The sequence below is a fragment of the Caretta caretta genome, chromosome 7 (genome assembly GCF_965140235.1).
Source record: "Caretta caretta isolate rCarCar2 chromosome 7, rCarCar1.hap1, whole genome shotgun sequence".
Taxonomy (NCBI): Eukaryota; Metazoa; Chordata; order Testudines; family Cheloniidae; genus Caretta; species Caretta caretta.
The window spans coordinates 98043266-98061447 of record NC_134212.1 but is presented as its reverse complement, the minus strand read 5'-3'; the positions used below and the strand labels follow the sequence as shown (position 1 = coordinate 98061447).

General features: G+C 42.5%; 1 long non-coding RNA gene across 1 annotated transcript; it reads left to right on the top strand.

Moving 5' to 3' along the window:
• The first annotated feature begins 1148 nt into the window (after positions 1 to 1148).
• On the top strand, positions 1149 to 17084 carry LOC142072817 (uncharacterized). The gene is made up of 3 exons (XR_012669403.1): positions 1149 to 1242; positions 4001 to 4181; positions 16734 to 17084. It is a non-coding gene; the product is annotated as an uncharacterized LOC142072817 (long non-coding RNA).
• The last annotated feature ends 1098 nt before the right edge of the window (positions 17085 to 18182 follow it).

Below are 18182 nucleotides of genomic sequence, written 5' to 3'. Positions count from 1 at the left end.
GCTCTTCAGGAGTGAGACACGTTGGAATGCTGTGAAGCAGCTACGCAGCCACTGCCCATGCTGTCCTGTGGATAACTAGAGGATTCACTCTCCAGCTCTGGCAAGCTGTCATCTTTGACAAACCTCGTATTTACTTTTCAGACATATACATAATTGTTTTTAAATTGCAGCAGAGTAAACTGTTTGGGATGTTTTTGTAAAAATAGATTGCTTTTTCCATGAAAACACTTGAAAAGCTCCTTAACTTGTATATTGACGAAAGAAAATCCCAGAGACTGGGATGCATTTACAGGGAAAGGGGAAGCAAAGTCAACTGCTTTTCCCTGGTGTCAAAGCAGATAATTTGAGAGAACTGTTAGCTCAGAACGAAGTACCAAGTTCAGATGCAGTAAATTGCAGAACTGTTTTTAAGATATTCCCAGAAACTTTTTATCAACTTTTCTTGATTATTTTGGTAATTCAGGAACAAATCAGGTCTAAGGAGGGTGGTTAATCTACTGCACGTATTTATGAGAGGCTCGAGGGGGTTCAAAAATTATTAAACACCTATAAGGCAGGATTCTGTTTGTGGGAAATAAGGTGATGTAATTTTTAGCCACTAAACACCAGGCCATGATCATGTTAGTTCTCATGGGCTTAAGCAGTTTTAGACCTGAGCAGATTTTGAATAGGAGACTTCTAAGGAAATCCCAGGTGCTACATGAAGTGGTGGTGGAGGCTTAACAGCTGGTGCTCATCCTTCTCAGTCAGTGCTAAACCAATGCCACAGCATGATGATGTTGTCATGGACCTGATTCTGCTCCAATAACATATGTTTGGGGTAAGTGATAAAAGAATCAACCATCATGATTTTTGGATTAGACAAAGCCAAGGCTCTGACCACTTGTGATCATTAAAAATGCCAAGGTGTTTATTCTAATACTGGGTGTGTTACAACTGGTCAAATTGCAGCTGAGGTAATTACATTCTGTTTACATCAATTCCCCTCGTTGTTTCAACTGAATACAGTAGTATTCTGTCCTAAACTGGCACGGCATTCCTAACCTTCTCAATTCCTCTTGTCACAAAGGAAATTTCCTGCCTTACAGCTAGGATATCCTTGAACAACACTGAGACTGACTCTTGTGATTCCCTCTTAGGACATTCTCTTCTTGCAAGACACAACAGGAATTTTAAAAGGCCAGGACTGTGTTAAACAATTGCTGTGCTGTGTACCATTCCAGAGTTAGCTGCATTTCAGTGGTGAGTGAAATGATTCCTTATTAAGTTCATACAGTGTTTGAGTTATTTAAGAGGAAAGGGGTAATTCTGTAGGCATGCAAGATCTGAATACTTATTAATAAAAGTAAATATTTGGTGTGTTGTACCAGTATTAAAGTTATCCACACAGATCTTCCCAGGGCTAAATCCTGCTAAGAAGCAGAATTATTAGAATAAATACACTGCTGGCATAGAGACAAAAAATGGAAGGCACCAATAAAAGGAAATGTTCATTGTGCAAAGAGGCTGAAAGAGGGAAGGGAATTGCAAAAGTCTGTTTTTGAACTTTTATATCTATGATCTCTAGACTGGCAAAAAATTGAAAGAGGTAAGATTCACTGCTAATATTGATTTAGTGGACAGCAAATATGAGAGCAATTAATTCAAACTGATTAGGATGGATTAATTGATTCAGTGATTCCATGTAGAGAAGTGTATGGTACTGATACTGGGGAACTAGAGTATAAGTTGAGAAGGAAGCACTCAACAGAATAGATTGAGGGAATGGCTTTAAACGTATGCACCATGTACAGAAGAGCAACAATAAATGGAAAATGTGGTTGGACAGTATAGCTGTAGACTAGTGAAATTAAAGCATTAATGAACAACATTGTTATTTATTTCTTGTACTAAGGTACCAGAGGCCCCAAGCAAACTAAAAGACCTAGTGCTGGGTGCTGTACAAACATAACTGCCACGGTCTGTAAATGAGTATCACCAGTGGAAAAAGAAACAAAACAAATAAATGTCCAGACCATTCCGACAGTAAGTTCCTTTTAGGGCCTACAGACAAAACCGAAGGGACAGGGCACCACCTTACTTCAGGGGTGCATACATAACCATTTTATGTGGGGTCTCTCTATCAGTGTAGCCCCTTCAGTTTGTCCCCTCCCGATCTGGCTTGCTTTGTAAGGTACAAGCTGACTTTAGGGTGCACTGAACTCCTTTGTAAGGCTGTAGGGTCCATGAGGTGGGGACGAGGAATCCCTCTTCTGGAGCGCCTCTAACCACTTCCTCCTGCAACTTCCTCCTTTTCAAGCTGTCCTCCCTATCATGTGTGACTGGCATGAACAGAGTTACCTTAGTACACAAAGCCTCCCTAGCCCCTTCCCTATCAGTGAGGGGCTTAAGTCTCGGTCACATGGTCCCTACCTCAAACAGCTTACAGTTTAGGCCTACTCTTGCACTGAGATCTGAGAAGGCAAACCCCTGTGCTCATGTAGAGCGCTGCTGACGTTCAAACTGCTGATGCTTTGCTGGGAAAAATTCTTAAAATTCATATTTCTTGTTCCTGAAATGTCTTGGAAGAAGAAGACAGACGGACTTGCCTGCAATGGCTTTCTCATACTAGGGAATAGTAACAATGGGTTTCAAGTTCATTTCCTTTGTTTACTACACCCCTCTAAAGTGTGAACAGAATAGATTTACCATCCATTCTGCATTGTTGGGTGTTCTCTTACCATGGTCCCTTAAATAGTTCTGTCCCTATGATGAATGTACAGGAATATTGTTGCCATATCTTTGAGCTTTATTATGCTTACATTTATTTACATTTACATTTATTATGCAATATATTTTCAAATAGGAGTTCTTTTTAACAAAGGTGTAGAAGTTAGGTTGCTAGGGTCTAGCTAGGAAAGATGATGCCTTGATGTGGTGCAGGGATCTGGCAGTGAGAATGGTGGCTCCTCCTGCTTCCTCCTGGGAAGAGGAGAGAATGAGGTGCTGCTTTCAGGATTAAAGAAATTATGTTAAATTATACTTTTCCATTTCCTTTTTTGACACAAATTCATTGAGGTTCAAGGCTCAGCACTGCAGCTTGCCTCTCCCTGTTGTAACGTGCATAGAGTATTACAATGGCCAGAGATCAGTATATGATTACATGGCATGCAAAATTATCTAGGGATATCAAGATGAGTTCAAGATACTTGCTTTTTATTCTTTCATGATATTTTCCTTATGTAATCTTTTAAAATGATCTTTTTAACAACAAAAAGGTGTTGAAGTGTATGATAGCTATTACAACCGTCCACCTTGGGGTCTCTAGTTATTGGATAATTACATATTTTGTAATTGTCTGTTTATCAATTGTTAACATATGTATGACTTACCGGCCCTAATGAAGGGATCTGGTAAGGTCATGCAAAGTATACTTAGGCACATTAAACTAGAACTGTCCAAGCACAATAGACATCACTGGTCCAATATCCAAATCTGAAGTTTGCATGATCTAAGACTAACCTGGCTGCTGAGACCATAGCTGAACTGACATGGCTTGATTCCAGTCATGAATTGCCAGACTAAAAGTTGTCCTGCACTGACCACATTCATGTCGCAGGACATAGTAGAAAGGAAATCCAAAAAGAATCCAGGGCTGTCCTAGTGAAGAGGGATGGGAAAATCCTTTGCCTCTGTTTCTGAAATGACCAAGATGAAGATATTTCCTCACAGCCTGAAGCCTTTTATGTTTAGAGTGACACTGGATATGACTAGCTGTTTATGTTTCATAACATATATTTTTGATTGCTAGCTGGATTTTTTTGTCTTTATGGAATATTGCTGTCTTTACTGCTGATTGGAGCCATAATGAAGAGATACGCTCTAATGTAAGCCATCATGTCCTGAGGTAAAATTGGTTAGCACCAGTGGTGAGCTGGAGCCGGTTCGCAACAGTTCACAAGAACCGATTGTTAAATTTTGAAGCAGTTTTAGAACCGGTTGTTATCCCGCTTCCCTGCAGGGGGTGCTGAAGCTTTGATGGGCTCTGGCCAAGAAGTGATGTAATTCCTCCTCCGGGCGCCGGGGATGCTGCGCTGCAGGAGCCATGTGAGCTGCCACCTGGCCCTGGACACGACCCCTGTTGCTGCTGCTGCTGCTGCTGCTTCCCCGACCCCTGGCCCTGGGGCTCTCGCTGCGGCCTGGTGGGTCCCCAACTGCTCTGCTGGGCCTGGGCTGCGTCCTGCTGCTCGGGTGCTCCAAGCCGCTCTCCCTGTGAACACCCACCACCCTGCCCGCAGCCAGCCCCTGTCTCCAGCCACCCTCTGCACCCCCCTGCCCTGCCTGCAGCCAGCCCCTGCCGCACCCCCTGCCCTGCCCGCAGCCAACCCCTGCTGCACCCCCTGCCCTGCCCGTCGCCAGCCCCTGCCACACCCCCTGCCCTGTCTCCAGCTAGCCCCTGCCGCACACACCCCCCTGCCCGAAGCTAGCCAGCCCCACACCCCCCGTTTCCAGCCGACCCCTGCCGCACTCCCCTGCAGCCCTGCCCGAAGCCAGCCAGCCCCACACCCCCTGGCACCTGCCTGCCCTGTCTGCAGCCAGCCCCTACCTCCAGTCAGCCCCTGCCTTGCCTCCAGCCAGCTCAACACCTCCTTGCCTCCAGCCAACCCCGCACCCTCTTGTCTCCAGCCAGCCGTGCACCCCCTGCCTCCAGCTAGCCCTGCCCCACGCCCCTGTCTGCAGCTGGCCCCACATCCACTGGTGCCCTGCAGTTCCCAGGGCAATAACCCTGCACACCTGCTTCAATGAGGGGGCAGGGAGCAGCTGGGACCCACACATGAGCACATCCTAGAGTGACCAGACAGCAAGTGTGAAAAATCAGGATGGGGGTGGGGAGTAATAGGAGCCTATATAAGAAAAAGACCCCAAAATCGGGACTGTCCCTATAATTTCGGGACATCTGGTCACCCTAGCACACCCCCAAGGAGTGGCGGGGACCCACACATGTGAAACAGAGCTCATTTCTAGTTCAGGCCCATCTTTTTAAAAAAGAACTTTAGGTAGGGTTAACATACATCCGTATTTTCCCGGACATGTCATACTTTTTGGTTTAAAATTTAAAAATTCCTCGCAGGAAAATACGGACGTATGGTAACCCTACTGGTACAAAAAATACATACCGTGGCACATCCCTTAAATCAGAACTTTTTATAGGGAACTGGTTGTTAAGATTTTGGCAGCTCATCACTGGTTAGCATAGTATCTGTTTTCTAGCTCCATTGTACTTGTAGCATTTAAATTGGCAGTGTCCTCCATTGGCTTGTCAAGTCTGCTCTCTCTGACATCCAGAGCAGGAAACAAATGTTTTTAAAACTGTAAATCCCAGCTGTGTTACTGCAACAGGATTGTGCTTAAAATAGCTACATTTGGTAAGGTTCTCTGTACAGCTTAGTCTTGTTGAAGAGGCTGATTAAAAAGAAAAAAAACCCTCAGCAAATTCAGTATAAATAGACTGCAAAAGAATAAAATGCCTTCAAAATCCTGCCTGTTTTCTTCAATAAATATGTAGGTATTTCTAGAATATAGTTTGCTTCTCCAGTTTTCATTCTAAACGAGTGCCAAGAGTGTGCAGAGTCTGATGGATACACTGTTTTGTGTGTGTTTAGTTTTAGTACAAATCAAAATAATGTTAATTATTTTTAAAGGAGCGATACTCTAATGGCAATTAACTATATTAGAGCATGCATTGTTATGCTATTTGCATATTTCCCATGTAGCTGAAAGCATGAGGTCCTAAGCAACAGCAATATGTGTTAGTAGCCTAGTAATGGCTACTAATTGTTGTGGCTTATTGCTTTATTTATATACATAGCATTCATGACAGTATATAGATAATGATTAAACTAAGTTGTGTCCCAGTTTTTCATAAATGAGGAAACCTTTCTCATCTGCTCTTGTGGTGTCTCCTGTCCCCTGTACAAAAATATGGGGTCAGCAAGATTACAGGAATTCTGGCAACAATCATAAGCAAACAGTACAGCATATTTGGACGTTTGTTTGCTGAATGTTATGGACAAATGGTTTTTGGTTTTTAAATGGACATCACTGGCTTTTAAGTGCCTGAGGCTGAAGATTATGCTTTCAGGAATAAGCATTATGCCCTTAAGACATCACTTACCCTCTCTATGCCTCAATTTGTCCATCTAGAAAACGTGTAATACTTGTGTACCTAAGAGCTAGTCAGGATGGAGAGTTACTGCATGGTAAACCAGGGTGTGAGTTTACAATGCACCAGCTTGCTGTGCAACTACTGCTACAGTGCAGTGAAAGTCCTAGAGCACGAGCTCAGCGTATTATGCTGTCAAGTAGTAATGCTAAGCCATGCTCCAGGACGTTTACTGTGTTGTACCAGGTCCACCCATTATGTTACTATATAGCAAGCTGGCATACTGTAGATTCACACCTGGGCTTGCCGCAGAGTAAGTTGCCATCTGGACAAGTCCTAACAGGATTAGTGAAGATTTGTTTAGACTGGCAAAGCACTTTGCGTTTAATCAGCCTTTAATTTGTATTAAATATTTTGAAATCCTCTGATGATCTATTTATAAATAGAGCATGACAAACCTACAGGATGTGGTATATATGCATTGTCACAGAGTGGCTGGTTCTTTAAGGGGAGATGTGTCTTAGCCCCACCTCTGATACTTACCTTCCCAGGCAGGGAAAACCAAGAAAGAAAGGCATGTGTTGGGAGGGTCATGTGATCCAGTCACACCTCTGGAGTAGATAAGGGAGAGACTTTGAGGTGAAGCAGGTTTCAGAGTAACAGCCGTGTTAGTCTGTATTCGCAAAAAGAACAGGAGTACTTGTGGCACCTTAGAGACTAACCAATTTATTTGAGCATGAGCTTTCGTGAGCTACAGCTCACTTCATTGGATGAAGCAGGGGCTTGAACCAGAGAGAGCTAGAGAAGGCTGAAGCCAGATGTGACATTTTGGAGTTCAATGCAAAATGGTAAGGGGCTGTGTCACCACCTGCCCTGTACTTCTGGGAACCTTTAATGCAATGCTGCTGTGGCTCACAGCCCTGATACCAACAGCTAGCATACAAGCATGCAGGACACACTCTGGTTTCTACCACCTAGTTACTTTTTGCAGGGTGACCCCAACACCCTCTCTGTCCCAAATTTCCCCAAAATTGTTTGTCAGTGTGACAATCTGCTGAGGTTCCCAGAATTGTGAGTTACTGTGTTACTCTCTCAGCCTCAGCAAGTGAGAGTTTTGCTACTGCTAAGCTGTGTGAGAACTCCCTGACATACCAGCTTGTCTGCCTTGCTAGCAAAGTCTTCAGTACTCTGCTGGTCCAAACCTCACCTTGCAGGAAGCAAATAGTGTACCTCAACTCCCGAGTTCCCCAGAGACTTCTCCCTGCAGTGTCCAGCCCTCTCCTGGAACACTCACTGAAGTTATGTTTGTTGGTCCTTTTAAAGAGACAGTACACTGCAGTTCATTAATATAACTGGGTTTTGACAAACACTCTCATTTCAATCACAACACTGAATTGATTTATAGTAAAAATAAAACAAGTTTATTAAACATGTCATAGGTGTAATTGGTACTAAGTATAAAGAGTAAAGAAATAGTTACAAACAAAAGTTTAAAAAAATACTTTAACTTCAGCAAGTTACATTCTTTGCCTAAGCAGGTTTGGTACCTATATCAGTTCCCATAACATAAGAACAGCCATACTGGGTCAGACCAAAGGTCCATCTAGCCCAGTATCCTGTTTTCCGACAGTAGCCAATGCCAGGTGCCCCAGAGGGAATGAACAGAACAGGTGATCCATCCCCAGTTGCCCATTCCCAACTTCTGGCAAATAGAGGCTAGAGACACAATCCCTGCCCATCCTGGCTAATAGCCATTGATGGACCTATCCTCCATGAACTTATCTAGTTCTTTTTTGAACCCTGTTATGCTCTTGGCCTTCACAACATCCTCTGGCAAGGAGTTCCACAGACTGACTGTGCATTGTGTGAAAAAATACTTCCTTTTGTTTGTTTTAAACCTGCTGCCTATTAATTTCATTTGGTGACCCCTAGTTCTTGTGTTATGAGAAGAAGTAAATAACACTTCCTTATTTACTTTCTCCACACCAGTCATCATTTTATAGACCTCTATCATATCCCCCCTTAGTCGTCTCTTTTCCAAGATGAAAAGTCCCAGTCTTATTAATCTCTCCTCATACGGCAGCCGTTCCATACCCCTAATTATTTTTGTTGCCCTTTTCTGAAAGTTTTCCAATTCCAATACAGCTTTTTTGAGATGGGGCAACCACATCTGCATGCAGTATTCAAGATGCGGGCATACCATGGATTTAAATAGAGGCAATCTGATATTTTCTGTCTTATTATCTATTTGTTTATTAATGGTTCCCAACATTCTGTTCGCTTTTTTGACTGCCGCTGCACATTGAGTGGATGTTTTCAGAGAACTATCCACAATGATTCCCAAGTTCTCTTTCTTAAGTGGTAACAGCTAATTTAGACCCCATCATTTTATATGTATAGTTGGGATTATGTTTTCCAGTGTGCATTACTTTGCATTTATCAACATTGAATTTAATGTGCCATATTGTAGCCCAGACACAATATTTTTGAGAACCTTTGGTAGCTCTTTGCAGTCCGCTTGGGACTTAACTATCTTGAGTAGTTTTGTATCATCTGCAAATTTTGCCACCTCACTGTTTACCCCTTTTTCCAGATCATTTATGAAAATGTTGAATAGGACTGGTCCCAGTGCAGACTCCTTGGGGGCACCACTATTTATCTCTCTCCATTCTGAAAACGGACCACTAATTCCTACACTTTGTTTCCTATCTTTTAACCAGTTACTGTTTCATGAGAGGACCATCTCTCTTATCCCATGACAGTTTAGTTTGCTTAAGAGCCTTTGGTGAGGGACGTTGTCAAAGGCTTTCTGAAAATCCAAGTACACTATATCCATTGGAACCCCCTTGTCCACCTGCTTGTTGACCCCCTCAAAGAATTCTAGTAGATTGGTGAAGCATGATTTCCCTTTACAAAAACCATGTTGACTTTTCCCCAACAAATTATGTTCATCTATGCATCTGACAATTTTGTTTTTTACTATAGTTTCAACAGTTTCCCAGGTACTGAAGTCAGGCTTACCAGCTTGTAATTGCCGGGATCACCTCTGGAGCCCTTTTTAAAAATCGGTGTCACATTAGCTATCCTCCAGTCATTTGGTACAGAAGCTGATTTAAATGATAGGCTACAAACTACAGTTAGTTGTTCTGCAATTTCACATTTGAGTTCCTTCAGAACCTTTGGGTGAATACCATCTGGTCCTGGTCACTTATTACTGTTTAGTTTATCAATTTGTTCCAGAACCTCCTCTAATGACACCTCAATCAGGGACAGTTCCTCAGATTTGTCACCCAAAAAGAATGGTTCAGGTTTGGGAATCTCCCTCACATCCTCAGCCGTGAAGACCAATGCAAAGGATTCATTTAACTTCTCCACAATGGCCCTATTGTCCTTGAGTACTCCTTTAGCATCTCGACCATCCAGTGGCCCCATTGGTTGTTTAGCAGGCTTCCTGCTTCGGATGTACTTCAAAAAAATTGCTATTACTTTTTGAGTCTTTGACTAGTTGTTCTTCAAATTCTTTTTTGGTCTTCCTAATTATATTTTTACACTTCATTTGCCAGAGTTTATGCTCCTTTCTGTTTTCCTCACTAGGATTTAACTTCCACTTTTTAAAAGATGCCTTTTTGTTTCTCACTGCTTCTTTTATTTTGTTCAGCCATGGTGGCACTTTTTTGGTTCTCTTACTGTGTTTTTTAATTTGGGTATACATTTAAGTTGAGCCTCTATTATGGTATCTTTAAAAAGTTTCCATGCAGCTTGCAGGGATTTCACTTTTGGCGCTGTACCTTTTAATTTCTGTTTAACTAACTTCCTCATTTTTGTGTAGTCACCCGTTCTGAAATGAAATGCTACAGTGTTGGGCTGCTATGGTGTTTTTTCCACCACAGGGATGTTAAATTTAATTATATTATCGTCACTATTACCAAGCAGTCCAGCTATATTCACCTGTTGTACTAGATCTTGTGCTACACTTTGGACTAAATCAAGAATTGCCTTTCCTCTGGTGGGTTCCAGGACTAGCTGCTCCAAGAAGCAGTCTTTTAAGGTGTCAAGAAACTTTATCTCTGCATCCTGTCCTGAGCTAACATCTACCCAGTCAATATGGGGATAGTTGAAATCCACCATTATTATTGAGTTTTTTAATTTTTATAGCCTCTCTAATCTCCCTGAGCATTTCACACTCACTATCACCATCCTGGTCAGGTGGTCGGTAATATATCCCGACTGCTATATTCTTACTGTTAGAACATAGAATTACTGTCCATAAAGATTCTATTGTACAGTTTTTGGTTCATTTAAGATTTTTACTTCATTTGATTCTACGTTTTCTTTCTCATATAGTGCCACACCCCTACCAGCATGACCTGTTTTGTCCTTCTGATATATTTTGTACCCAGAGAATTCCACCCCCTTGGTTGAAGGTCCCAACATTCTGTGAATTCAAGAGCTCTGGCCCCTTGAATCCCTCAAGTGATGGACCAGTATGGGGTTCTCTCCCCTTTTTTTTTATAGTCCAGTAAATCTTTGAAACGTGTTCTTTGAAAAGTAGGCCCAAAACAAAGTTGCTCTTGCCTCTTGGGGTGCAAAGGCCATGTTGTCTTCCCAAAATTCATTGACCTTTCTTCAGGAGGCAGGAAGGCTTCCTGCTGTTGACTTCCCTTCCCCCTACTGATTTGAATGTAAATAGGGCTTCCATTGGTTTGATTCCATAATGCTGAATTCACATTGGAGACCTGTAAATAGCTCCATTTCCTTCTGTCTGCGGGAGAACCTGTTTCTCCCTCTCTTTGGTCACAGACTTTAAAACATAATATCAGGGAGTATCCATAACTCATCATATAGTATTAATACATACATTTCACAATATTAATCATCAGTGTGTCACCAACTTTCATAAAAGACCTTACTCAATACGCTTTTATAATACAGTAATATTGCATAGTCAGTTGATTTAAGTACTTATCATTTAAGGTTCAGACCCCCTGTCTTTATAGTTCAGAGGCTATCTTCCTCACTCGCTAGTTTTGAGGGTTTTGTTTCCTTTTTATGTAAATGTACCTTCATTGTCTCTGCATGATGACCACACTAGTCAGACAAGCAAATATACATCCCTTTGTCTAAGGCAGACTGTTTATGCATTGCTTCCCAAACACATTTTAAGAACATAATTCTAGCACATATTTATAACTCTTTGTATATACCCTGTAGGTACACCATGCAAGAATATTAATGATCAGTGGGTTATTAGTTTTCCAATGACCTATTACATGCCACCTTTTGGGTGGATATCATGACAACAATGTGATATGTAGTGAGTATGTCAGGCCTGGTAAGCATTGTTGACAGAGTAGTGAACCACCAATGGGCCTCTGTGTGTCACCTCCCACCTGACATTGACACAATAGGATTAGCAACTGGTTACTCCACAGGCATCACTTCAAAGTTCCCCTGAGCCCATAGACTGGGGCATCTCTTCCCTCTTTAACATTCATACTTCTCCAGGTTCACACCCATCTGGGTTACCCAGGCCAGTGAAGGGTTCTGTCACCCCCAAAAGCATGAAACCAGATCTCTTACAACCCTGAGTCTGCCCTCCTATCCTATGGCTATCCTCAGCTGTGCTACCATTTCTCTGCACTCAGCAATTTTCCCCTGCTCCCAGCAGAGTCCTGACCCTCAGCTATTTATTTTCTAACTGTACCCGTGACTCACTGCAGTTTTGGGGCCACAGCACTGTCCAGTCGTGTCTCAGTTTCCTTACTGCCAATGGAGTGCTAGCCCACAGCTTTCCTAGCTGTTCCAGAGTCTCACCATTCCCAGGTGCCTTGCCTGCTCTCAGTGGAGTGGGGGCTTGCCTTGTGACTACTTCAAGTCAGGAACCTAGGGAGCTGCAGGAAGTAGGAATGTTCCTGCAGGAGTCCCTGAGACACTAGGGGAGACAACTCAGTGGAGAAAGGACTGAGGTGGTGTGACCAGGCCTCCAGGCTGTGGAGGAAGGCTGGAAGTCCTATCAGAGATTCCTTGAAGGAAGGACTATTCTGAAGGTTTTGATTTGAGTTCTGTTTCTTGAAAGCTTTTGTTGCCAGCCTGGGGGAAATTGGCAGAGGTCAATTCAAAGAGCCCAGAAAGAAGCACAGCATAAATCCTTCCCTATTGGCTAAAGGATTCACAGCCCTCTTTTTGCAGTTGTGGGTCTAGAGGGCCATTGGAAACTGTGTAAAGACTCAGTGAATTAGACACCAGAAGGGGGGTCTTGCTTTAAATGCTTTGAACTGTGGGAACTTACCATGAGACCCAGGAGGGAAAACTGAGGGTGAAGTGCCTGCAGGGCCATCCTGTGCCATGAGGGGGTGTTTCAGAGATGGTCTGAATACAAAACAAAATATTGTCACATGAAAAACAGAAAAAAATCTGTTTAAAAGTGAGCAAAAGTAGGAGTCACTTAATTTAAAATAGGATGAAAAAATATCCAAATTACTTAACTAGTAATTTGCAAAGAGAAATGGGTCAGTCAAATAACTTTTAGCACTTGTACAATACATACTTTTTTGTATTGTAACCTGTAAACAAATTCAGTGGGATGTGGAGGTAAAAATTCCATCTTGTCTCCAAGCAACAGCAGGGGCGGGAATAATCAAGGGGTTTCATTTTAGCAGAAAGTTCACTTGGAAGCCTCTCTCAGTGTGGATTGAACAGGACAAGTGAGTTTAGACTACGCTAACATTCCACTACGCTGTTTCCTCCATTCAGCACTGTCCTTCTGGGATAGCAACAAGCAGAACTTTAAATGGTGGAGTGGGTTTTTTGCTGTAGTAAAAATCTTCCATTTATTTATCCATAAAGGGTAACATCTAAGGTTTCTACAGAAAACTTATAACTTGTCAAGATTCATAATCATTGTGACATGTATGTATGTATGTATGGGTAATATTCAAGGAATAATGTATTTATATTGAAAGTATGCTTTATGGACTTTAAGTAAAAATCAGTCACCAGGTAATGATGGGTCACAATGGTGGCCCATTTAGATGGGGGGGAGTTGTCACTCCACACTGTTTAACAATGATGCAGGATTCAAGGCACAGGCAATCCAGAGCCATGTATAGAGGGATTAACAACCTGTCTGTGTATACACCCTAAAATTTCACTGGCTTTTTTTCTTGTGAAAAAGAAACAACTCAGTTGTTTAGTCTTCTTCAATCCCAAGACTTTCAATGGAAAACCATCAGAGACAACTGTGAACAACTGGAACCTCTAGAAGGTAAAAAAAGAACATTACAACATGACAGGTTCACCTGTTTATGACTAGAAACAAGACTGTTCCAGTATAACACAGAGGAGGGAGAAGTCCTCCACCTTGAGGAGCAAGGAGCAAGCAAGCATAGAAAAATTAGATCCAGCTTCCTCTGAGGCCAGTCAGCTCTGCAACAGTCTGAACTGGGGCAAGGGGGAGGCTACTTTATTAGATGGGAAAGGTGCATTCTACATACAAGGTTACTCTAGCTACTGAACTAGTATCCACCAATAACGGCAATGTTGATGCTATTGCTGACCTAAAATTATCAGGTGAAGTGTAAGGAATGTTTCTTTAACTGTCCTTACTAAATAAGATAAAAAATGAAATGTTAAGTGAATCAGAATCTTTCCTTCTGTTTTATTACAAATTTCAAAATTAATAACATGCTGAAGAGAAAATGTTGTAAGCAGTATTAACGTGCCAGGTCACAGGGCTTAGTCTCACTCCCATGCTCACCCTCTTGTAAATGTGGCTCCTGTGTATGCATGAAGTGGCTTGTTTCACAAGATGCACCTGGCAAGCCCACATAACCAAAGGCAAGCTCATGCTTGTGGTGGAAAAAAATAGAGCTGGGTGATTTTGGTGGTTTTAAAAAAAATCACAGTTTCTCGCATTTCATTTTGTGTAAATTTGCAACCAGAAGACTGGACCTAAATGTTATAGAATTAGGTTTTTTTAAATGATTTTCTTAAATTGTAGGGTTTGGGGGACCCTACACCAATCTGCTCTCTGTCAATTCTCTCAATGCTACCTTTCTTCTAAGTGGATGGAGACCCCCTACTTCAGTTTCAGTGATGAGAGCAGAGTGTTTCTAGGAGCTAGTCAGAAAATGGAAACAAAAAAATTATGAATATTTAAAAAAAAATTTTTAATCAGACAGGGCAGGGACATGAACCTAAGTCTCCCAGGCCACTGCCCTAACGACCAGGCTATATAACTGACCAGAGGGCCCTGGACCCAAAACACCTTCCCATTGAAAAGTTCAGGTTTGGATCCAAAACCAGACATTTTGACACATTTTTTGTGTGTGAAAACACTTAAAGTGGTCTTGTTGTTGTTCCAACGCAAAACGAAAACAAATTTTGAAACCTTGAGAGTTGCTGTGGAATGGAGTTGTTGCTCTCCAGAGAGCTCAAGTTGATAGACAATACAGTGTGATATGGCTGAAAAAAAGCCAGTGAAATTTTAGGGTGTATACACAGACAGGTTGTTAATCCCTCTATACATGGCTCTGGATTGCCTGTGCCTTGAATCCTGCACTCTTCTCTGGCCACCTCATTACCAAAGATATGTAGACTAACTGGAGGGTGTTAAAAGAACAACAAAAAGTATTAGGGGCTAAACAGACTGAGAGAGATGAGGAAAGGAAATCTAGATTTATACCTTGGTTAAGGGTATGTCTACACTGCAATGAAAACACATGGTTAGTGGGACTTGAGTCAGCTAACCCTGGGTTAGAGAACCTGGGGTTTGAGTAGCTATATGGATTGTTAACTCTACATTAGGAATTTTCTAACCTGGGCTCAAACCTGCAGCTCTGGCATCCACATTATAGCATGTAGACCCAAGCCAAACCAGCCATATCCCAGATTCCCTGCTGCCCTCCCAAAATGCAGCTGCTATAACCCTTTGACGATGGTGCACTGTGGGAAAGCTTTTTGCTGTCCACCCTGCACATTACAGGAAGATTGAACAGCCCACCAACACATCCTGCTGAGTAACATGGAGGAGGCACCTTTACAAGAATTTCTTTTGCATGCACTTTCACTCCTGTGTCAGGAATTGGGCAGACTAGTGGACGTTTGAGCTGCATTTTTTGACCCACCAAAGGCACCTGACAGAGTTTATGATGGAGCAGGAGCAGGCAGAGTGCCCAGGCATGGCAAATTTGAACTGCCCGATGCTGCTCATGACACTCACGATAGCTGCTGATGCCCCTTACATAGACCAGCTCTTCTGGCATGGGCCCACAGACTGGTGGGATCACATCATCATGCAGACCAGGGATGATCAGCAGTGGGTCCAACACTTGTGCATGAAGACAGCTCCATTTCTGGAACTGTGAGCAGCTTGCCCCCATTGTCCAGTGTAAAGATATATAGAGGGGGGCACCCTTGCTGGTCCAGAAGTAGGTTGCTATAGCTGTCTGGAAGCTGGCTACCTGAGACTACTACAGTTTCAATGCAAAACAGTTTGGTGCCAGCAAGTTGACTGTGGATAAAGTGGTGGCAGAGGTTTCTGAGGCAATTGGGAGTGTAGTTTGCCCCCCAGGTGACAGGCATAAAAGATACATCTGTGAAATGATGACTGGGTTTGAGAGAATGGGGTTTCGAAACCGTGTTGGGGCCGCTGGTGGGATTCATGTGCCCATAGTGCTCCCCTCAAGGAGCACATGTGTACATAAACTGCAAACTCCATTGTTATGCATGTGCTTGTGGACCACAGAGATTGATTTATGAATGTCAGTGTGGGTTGCACTGGGAAAGTTCATGATGCCAGGGTTTTTTGTTGATCAGGAGTCTACATTCATGTACAGGCTGGGACACTATTCCCACCATATGACATTATCATAAATGGAGTTACTGTTCCCACTGTTATTTTGGGGGACCCTGCATACTCCCGATTGCCTTGCTTATGAAATGGTACTCTGATTTTAGAGGCCCTGGCAATGACTGTTTACACTCAGCAAGTGTACAATGATGGTTGAACGTGCTTGGCAGATTGAAATTCAATTGGAGATGTCTACAGACACGTTTGGATGCCAGTGTCATAAATGCTGTCCGCGTTACTGTGGCTTGTTGTGCTCTTCACAATCTTTGTGAAGCCAGAGGTGAGCCATTTCCCCCTGAATGGACCAATGACAGCAAGGGGCCACTGAATCGGCACATTCAGCCAGAAAATGCACCAACTGCAGCCAGGGCTGGATGCACCCGGGCAACAGAAGTCAGGGATGTTTTGTGCTCCCACATTATTAACTTGTATGGGGAAATAGTACCTTTATGAATGTGCTTGCGGGGCTTGATTGACATGCAGTGTACTTAAGAATGACATGACCACTTATGAAATAAGGGTAGGGAGTGGGGGATGATTCACAGTATGGATTCATATAAGGAAGTGATTGAAGTATGGGTGACTGCACCTAACCGTGTAGAGGAATAGTGTTTGCTTACTAATTCCTAATTGTCCCTGATCATGTGTTTAGCTTTATTATTTCAAATACAGATTGTATGATGAGATGCAGTGACAGCAATGAACTTTCTTGATGACATAAAAAGCTTTATTTATAAACAGGTGTTATAAAAGTACAGCTTTCATCCACTGCCAAGCAGGCCAGCTGCTATCACATCAAAACAGCAGGAACAAGAGAACCTTTCCAAAACAACAACTACAAGTGCAAACAGTAAAACTATTTACAATACAGGAACCCCCTATTGTTGCATGTACCTTGGCTCCTCATTCTCATTTCCCTTCTTTCCCCATTTGCCACACACTTGGCACCAGGGGCAGGGAGTGGAGGCATCATCCAGGGTGGGGGTGTGACGTTATCTGATTAAAATATAACCATCTAGATCATTGTTACAACCACTGTTATATTTGAAGCAAATCTTGTACAAAGGTTGCCAAGTGAGGTGTCTATGAAAAAGTTATGACTCGCTGAATATAATTCTGCTATCTGTATGTATATATCGTTTTTGTATTTGAAGTTATAAATATTGGCTCTATACTTGGATTTAAAATGTTTGTTCCTGATGTAATGCTCACAAGATAGGTCTCCAGTACATTTTGGAGGGACTATTCAAATTGAGTGACCATCAAAAGAGCATTTAACTGACAATGGACCATGGGAGACGCCCATCTACACTTAATGGAATTTCCTGCTGCGGCTAGGTGAAATGCATGGACATAAGACTTGCCCATGTGACTCCAAACTCCATCTTGTAGCTGTAATTTTCCACAATAAGAACAATGGGATGCCCTTCACATGGCAGAACCTATAAAAGGCCCTGGAAACACCTCCATTTTGCCTCTATCCTGCCCAAGCCTCTGGACTATGAATTTATACTAATGGGAGCATTCTAACCAAGGGACTGAGGTCTTTTCAATGATTTGGAAGCAACCAGAGACTTGATTTTAAGACAGCAGTTTATTCCATCACTGCTACAAGCCTGAACCAAGAACTTTGCAATTACTGTACGTATTTGATTCCTTTAACCAATTTTAACTCACCTTTCTTTCTTTCTTTTTATAAATAAACCTTTAGATTTTAGATAGTAAAGGATTGGCAACAGTGTGAATTTTTGGGTAAGATCGAAGTTATATATTAACCTAGGTGTGTGGCTGGTCCTTTGGGATCAGAAGAACTGTTTATTTGATGAGACTGGTTGTAAAGAACCACTCGTCTCTGAATCCAGTGTTTTGGGTGGTGATATAAGAATTGGAATGCCTAAGGAAACTGCTTTTATGACTTCTTGTTAGCCAGTGTGGTGAAACAGGAGTTTACTTTTTTTGCTGGTTTGGTATATCTTATAAAAGAATAACCACCAGGTTTGGATTGTGTTTGCCCTATTTCTCAGCAGTTTGTCCTGAATTTGGCATCCTCAGTTGTGACCCACTGAAGGATGGTTACAGGGGGTCTAGACCGAGGACTGCATGAGGCTAAGTTGTCCTGCCCAGCCATTCATGGGGCCTGATTGCATGGGCCAAAAAGGGACAGAGAGGACAAAGGAAGTTGACCCATGG